General features: G+C 36.5%; 1 pseudogene; it reads left to right on the top strand.

The window, feature by feature from the left end:
* Positions 1–2,237: 2,237 nt before the first annotated feature.
* Positions 2,238–3,305, top strand: LOC138153331 (myosin regulatory light chain 12B pseudogene; annotated as a pseudogene).
* Positions 3,306–6,427: the final 3,122 nt, after the last annotated feature.

Here is a 6,427-nt window from a genome sequence, read left to right as displayed (position 1 = left end):
CACAGAAATGCCTTTTTTTCATATGAATAAAATAAGGCCTGTGCAGATTATGCCACTTATCTAAGATCACAAAAGGAATAAGTAGCAGAGTTGAGAATCAAACCTAGGCCCTTTAATTCCAAATCTAATGTTCTTCCTACTAAACCACATCCCCTCTTATTTATTCATAAACAAAGATCCATTTCCTTATTTATAAAATATTCTTAAAAACTGTGCTACTGTATCGTAAGAATAGTATATTTGTGTAGTCCTTAGCAATGCCAGTCATACTTTCCTATGAACTTTTGAAGTTTTTCTTCTAGGCATTTAGTGTCTTTTGCAACTGTTACTTCCTTAGTTGTAACATCAAACAAGAATGATCACTAACTAATCGTGAATCTCCATCCCATTATTTGAGGGACTAACCCCATGGGTGGTGGGATGTCAGACTTCATCCCTGGTTTATATGTATTCTTCCCAAAATAAGACATTGTTAACATCCTTAACTTTCATTTTAATAATTTGCCACCCAGTTCTAAAGTGTGGTATTACCACAAAGAATCCATTTCCTTTGGTGGTTTTATTTTTCTCAGTGTATTTTTGTTATTTGGAATGTGAATATTTCATCTTTGAGCTGCTGTACCATGTGACATTCTCATTTCACAAAATTATTATTAATAGGCACAAACCCCAGCTTTTAATTTAGGATGGGTTTAGCTTGTAATTTTTAAAGCACTTTTATAACTACAAACCATTTTTCAGTGATAATTAAAATTATATTAAGTGAATCTTGTAAAATGTAACACCATAAACTGTTATAGTGGTGTTAATCCAATAAATCTCCAAAGCAATGAATGTCATTAGCACTTTAAACACATGGAAAACAAATATAAGATCAAGAAAAATAATACAGATACCAAACCCAGTAGTAGCCCCTTAAAGTTGAAAATTATGGGCCTTGCTATTGATTTGTAAGCATGCAACTTCATAAAGGATCCAATAAAATGCTGTCCCCTTGTTTTATTAAAAAGAGAATGAAGCAATAATGGTGTATCACACTACAGGAATAAATCTTTTCCGAAAAGCAAAAACTAGAATCAGATGATCAGTGTTCTACTCTGGGTTCCCCTTATTTGCGATAAAGTAGGTGTGCAGTCAATAGTTGATTGATTTATGGCAATAAATAAGGAAAAGTATTGATCAAAATTAACTTGACAAATCTGATGTTATCAAATTGAAAGATCAAATCACTTCCCAAGGTCTCATAACATTGGTTCTGGAATATTTCTGTGTCCAAGAAGCACTGAACTCTCAGGGCATGCCTCCTGCTACATACATGATACAAACCCATGTAATGTTTGGGAGACAGGAAGGAGAGAAACCATATGGTCAAATGGACATGCCATTGAGATGTATTTGAGCCCTTTGGAGCTCCCTAGTCCTTGCCCTAAAACTCTTCTCAATTTCCTAAGGATCTTCTCATGTACCTCTAGGGATCCACAAAGGGCCCAGAGATGATGGATCTGTTCTGAACCTTCCTCTGGGGTCCTGATAGCCCCTTTAAGAAGGAAATTGAAGAAACTAGTTTCAACTAGTAGGCCAAATGAGTGTATCAAGAACTTGGCGGGAATGTCCTAGAATCAACTTAGGTTTTCCAAGGTTTTCTGAATAAATACCTGCCTAAAAGTAGAAAGTAGGAAGGAAATAAGCGTTTATTATGCACCACTGTGTGCTAGGCCCTTTGCTAAAGATTTTTACAAATTCTATCTCATTTTGTCTTCACAAGAACCCTGGGAATAGGTACTTTTCTATCTCTGTTTAACAACTAAAGAAACTGAGGCAGACAGAAGTTAAGTGACTTGCCCAGGGTCACTCAGTAAGTGTCTGAGGTCAAATTTGAATTCAGGCTTTCCTGACTCTAGGTGCAGCACTCTGTCAACTATGATACCTAGCTAGGTGGCATGGCTCTTCCATGGCCACATAAATCTAAATCTTAGGAATCCCAGGATCATACATTTAGAGTTGGAATGGTCTTTGGAAATTCTCCAGTTCTACATTCTCATTTTACAGATCAATAAACTGAGGTCCCAAGCACACAAAGATGGGAAGCAGCAGAGGCCAAATTGAAGTCTGGGTCTTCTGACTCAGAGGCTAGATTTAGCCAATGCAAATTTAGAGTATATCAAACAGATTGAAAGTTTTTAGTCAGTATTTTAAAAAAAAGCAGGGGTGCACTGGTCGCTGTTACCTCGCAGCTGGTTGGCTCTGGTCTCATGCAGAAAGGGCAAGTCCTGATTCTCTTGATTCTCTGTGGTGGCAGAATCCACTATCCAACAGGTTGCGCAAAAAGGCAAAGATGAAGACAACAAAGAAACGCCCTCAATGAGCAACTTCCAGTGTATTTGCTATGTTTGACCAGTCAGAGATTCAAGAATTCAAGAAAGCTTTTAACATGATCGATCAGAACAGAGGTGGTTTCATCAGCAAAGAAGATTTGCGTGATATGCTTGCTTCCTTAGGGAAGAATCCAACTGATACACACCCAGATGCTATGATGAATGAGGCTTCAGGTCCAAAAAACTTCAGCATGTTTCTTACTATGTTTTGTGAGAAATTAAATAAAACAGATCCAGAAGTTGTGATTCAAAATGCTTTTGCTTGCTTTGATGAAGAAGCAACAGGCACCATTCAGGAAGATTACCTGAGAGAGCTGCTGACAACAATGGGGGACCGATTGACAGATGATGAAGAAGAGGAAATGTATAGAGAAACACCTATTGACGAAAAAGGGAAATTTCAATTATATTGAGTTTACACACATCCTTAAACATGGAGCAAAAGACAAAGATGACTGAAAGGAGTCTCATCTATCCGTTATTCCTGTTTCATTTATGTTTCATTCCCAAGACTCCTTTTTTTCCCCCTGATAGAATCTATTGCATACACTTAGCTTCACAGCCTTGGCTTTTCCTTATGTATTTATTCTAGGTCCTTCTACCATAATGTGTTTGTGTAATCAGACTAGAAACAGGGATGATGTAAATCCTTTTGAAAAGAGTTTGAGAATATTTTTAAAAAATTAATGAATGTGAAAGCCCAGAAAAAAAAGAATCTTAACATTTCTGATTTTGCTGGCTTTTACATTTTTATAATATAAATGCTATTTTGAAATAAAGATTATGTCAATTCAAAGTAGAAAAAAACAGAACATTCTGGTGCCCTTTGAGGATAATTTTATTTCACAAATTATAAACTATGAGTTTGAAAAAAACTATGGAAATTACAAAAATGTACATTTTATTAAGCTTCTACTATGAGGAAGTTATTGTGATAGACTGGGGAGAAAAAGACAAAAATGGGAGACTTCTGTGCAAGAAGCTTATGTTTTACTTGAGGATGACACGAACCCAATAAGGTATATAAAAGAAGGTAGACTTATTTTTGGAGGGAGAGAGTACTGACACCTGGGAGAATTGAGAAAGACCTCATGTAGGTGGCATGTAAAAAAAAAAAGAATAAAAAAAGGTCAACCATCTATTTTTAGGAAAAATAATCTGCAAATTACATGGAAATTCCCTAATTCATCCATCATATCTTACATCGTCCTCTTAGTAACTAAGGCCACACATTAACAGAATGGTTGGTTGAGGTTGGATAATAGTTGAAATGAACAAACAAAAATGTTTCCTGCCCCCAATGGTAATAACTGCCCTGAACCAACAAATACCACAACTGGCAACCACTAAGATGCTTTTAAAATATTAAATCCTCTTCACTTCAAGCTAACAGAGGGATGTCTCATTTTAAAACTTTTCATCCCTATCTCTTGTCTCAGGCTTTTTAATGATTTAGAAAAAACAAAATTCCAACCCTACTATTTCATTATTTTAGGGCTGATTTCCAAGACATAGCCATCTTCTACATCTTCTAAAGGAACTAATTCTTTTAGGAAACTATATTATCTAAACTTTGTAACTCCCCCATCACCTACCATTGACTCCACACACAGGAGTTCCTTAATAAAAGTTTGCTGAATTTAATTATCACCTATTCCTTCCATTTCTCATCCCCAATGTGTTCCATTACCTATAATTACCTTACCCAAGGTATAGATGGTGACTATCAACTGAGTCAATTTGGTTACTTTTCAGCAACTTGAAGAAAGGGAGAAATTCATGGGAAAAGTATTTTCTTTTATAGTTATTTTTGTTTTCAACTTGTTCATGTTGTTCTTATACTCTGTTGTCATAGATAATTGAAAGTTGGCACAGATCCTAGAAATGAATGGGAACTTAGAAATCACCTAGTTGAATTCTGGAGGGATGAATTTATTTGGCCAGTGTCAAATAGCTAATTGGTAGAGTTAAGACTTGAACCCAGGTCTTCTGTCTTCTACTTGTCACCCTATCTCATGCTGCCTTCCTTATCAGGTGCCTTCTTTATCACAATTATCTTGGACAGCACATTGCAAACATTCTGTCTAACATGCAGCTAGTTTTTTTTTTTTAAAGCAATCGGGGTTAAGTAACTTGCTCAAGGTTACACGGCCAGTTATTTCTGGGTGTGGTGCTGAGTATCTGAGCCCGGATTTGATCCAGGTCATCCCGACACTGGAGCCAGTGCTCTTACTCGCTGAGCCACCTGGCCGCCCCAAACATGCAGCTAGTAAAGACCTAGTGAGGCTAGGTTTTGAAATTTATACTTCCTAATTGGGGATGGGGTTGGGGAGAGGCACACAAAGACAAATTTTGGACTATTTTAGATGACCAGTCTTAATAGTGAATCCAATATAACATCTGGATTATACAGTACCTTAATACTGTGGAAAAGCACTTTCTATTTATGGCTCTATTGTGTTATTAGCTATATACTCTGAGTGTTTTCCTTTTCTTGTTAGCAAAGACTTCTTAGGACTGAGATTAAGGCATCTGGAATTCATGCAAGGCTCAGGAGAGCTATAGCTGTGCATCTGCATAGATTAGACTTCAAGGAGGTATATGACAGTGTCACTCACAGGTTGGTGGAATAAAAAGCCATCTGCCCTAACCCCTTTTCTCTTTTTATGCACATGTAATAGGAGAAATGAAAACAGACAGTGTTGAGAGAGAGAAGAAATCCCTATTCTATGTGATTTTATCTCAGGTACATAAATATTACTGGGGAACTCTGGTCAGGCTATAGAGTTGATAAGTAATATATAAATATTATATAAATAATAATAATTTTATTAAAAAAGATAAAATTATATAAAATATTATATAAAAATATAATAATTTTATTTAAAAAAGATAAAATACCTTTGTTATTGTACTGAAGATTCCAGGCAGGAGCCAATATTCTTGGCTCTGAGAAAGTCAGTTATAAAAAGGCCAAGGTTTTGTCAGGTCTTATTACTGCATTGGTGATTCAAGCCTCTTAGAACTGTAGAATCATCATGTTGTAGAAGTGAAGGGACACTAGACCCCATCTAATCCAACTTCTCCATTTTACAAATGAAGAAAACAAAGCCCATGAAAGTGAAATGACTTGCCCCAACTCATATATCTTATATTAGGCAGAATTAAGGCCTAATTTGGAGCTTTTGAATCCAACTCCAATATGCATTCACTGTGTTATACTGCCCAATTAGTCCCCAAATAGTCCCTCTATTTGCACCATTTCTGAGAAAAGTCCTTGAGAGTGGAGAATGTTTCATTTATATGTTTTGTAGAACCATAGAATTTGAGTTAAAAGGCTCTTCAATGGCTATCTAGTTCAAACAATATATGAAAGAAATCGCCACGATATTATATCTGAAAAGTGGTCAGGTGGTCATCCATTCTCAGCTTGAAGACCTCAGAAGAAAATCTTTGTATCTTTAGGGTCTAGCATAGTTCCACGCACATTTATTTTTTGGCCTGGACCTATGATTTCATTGGCATAGGGAACTCTAACACAGGTGTTATTTGGCTGTGAGACAAAGACCCTAATAGTCTCTGAAAAATTGAAAATAAATATCACATAGAGGACAATTTTAAGGTTTATGGTGAAAGATCAGGCTGCAACATATACTAGCTGAGGAACTGCAACAAATAATAAATATGAAGCAGAAAAGGTAAAAGATGTCATTGAAGTAATGTGTGATAGAAAAACAAAGACAGACTGGTCACATAATGAGGGTAAATGATGATAGCTGAGCAGCCTGAGTATCCTTGTGATGTCAGGAGACATTGATGAAAGCTTCCAGCTTGTCAGGCAGACCTCCCATGGTGAACCTGTGGGGACATGAGTTGCATAGGATAGGCAGGCAAGAATGGGTCACAATCTCCATTGTTGGATATCATAGAACTATGTACATATTTGAGGGGATTCATAGTGAGAAACTCCCTCCATGAAATTCCTCTCCAGCAGCTCTTGTTTCACTTTTGGCCACTGAGAAGTTGTTACTTTTACATGGTCACACGCAGAT

The sequence above is a fragment of the Petaurus breviceps genome, unplaced genomic scaffold (assembly GCF_028583685.1).
Source record: "Petaurus breviceps papuanus isolate PSGF00001 unplaced genomic scaffold, PetGlider_PUasm1.0 90977, whole genome shotgun sequence".
NCBI lineage: Eukaryota > Metazoa > Chordata > Mammalia > Diprotodontia > Petauridae > Petaurus > Petaurus breviceps.
This window is presented reverse-complemented; position numbering and strand designations above follow the sequence as displayed.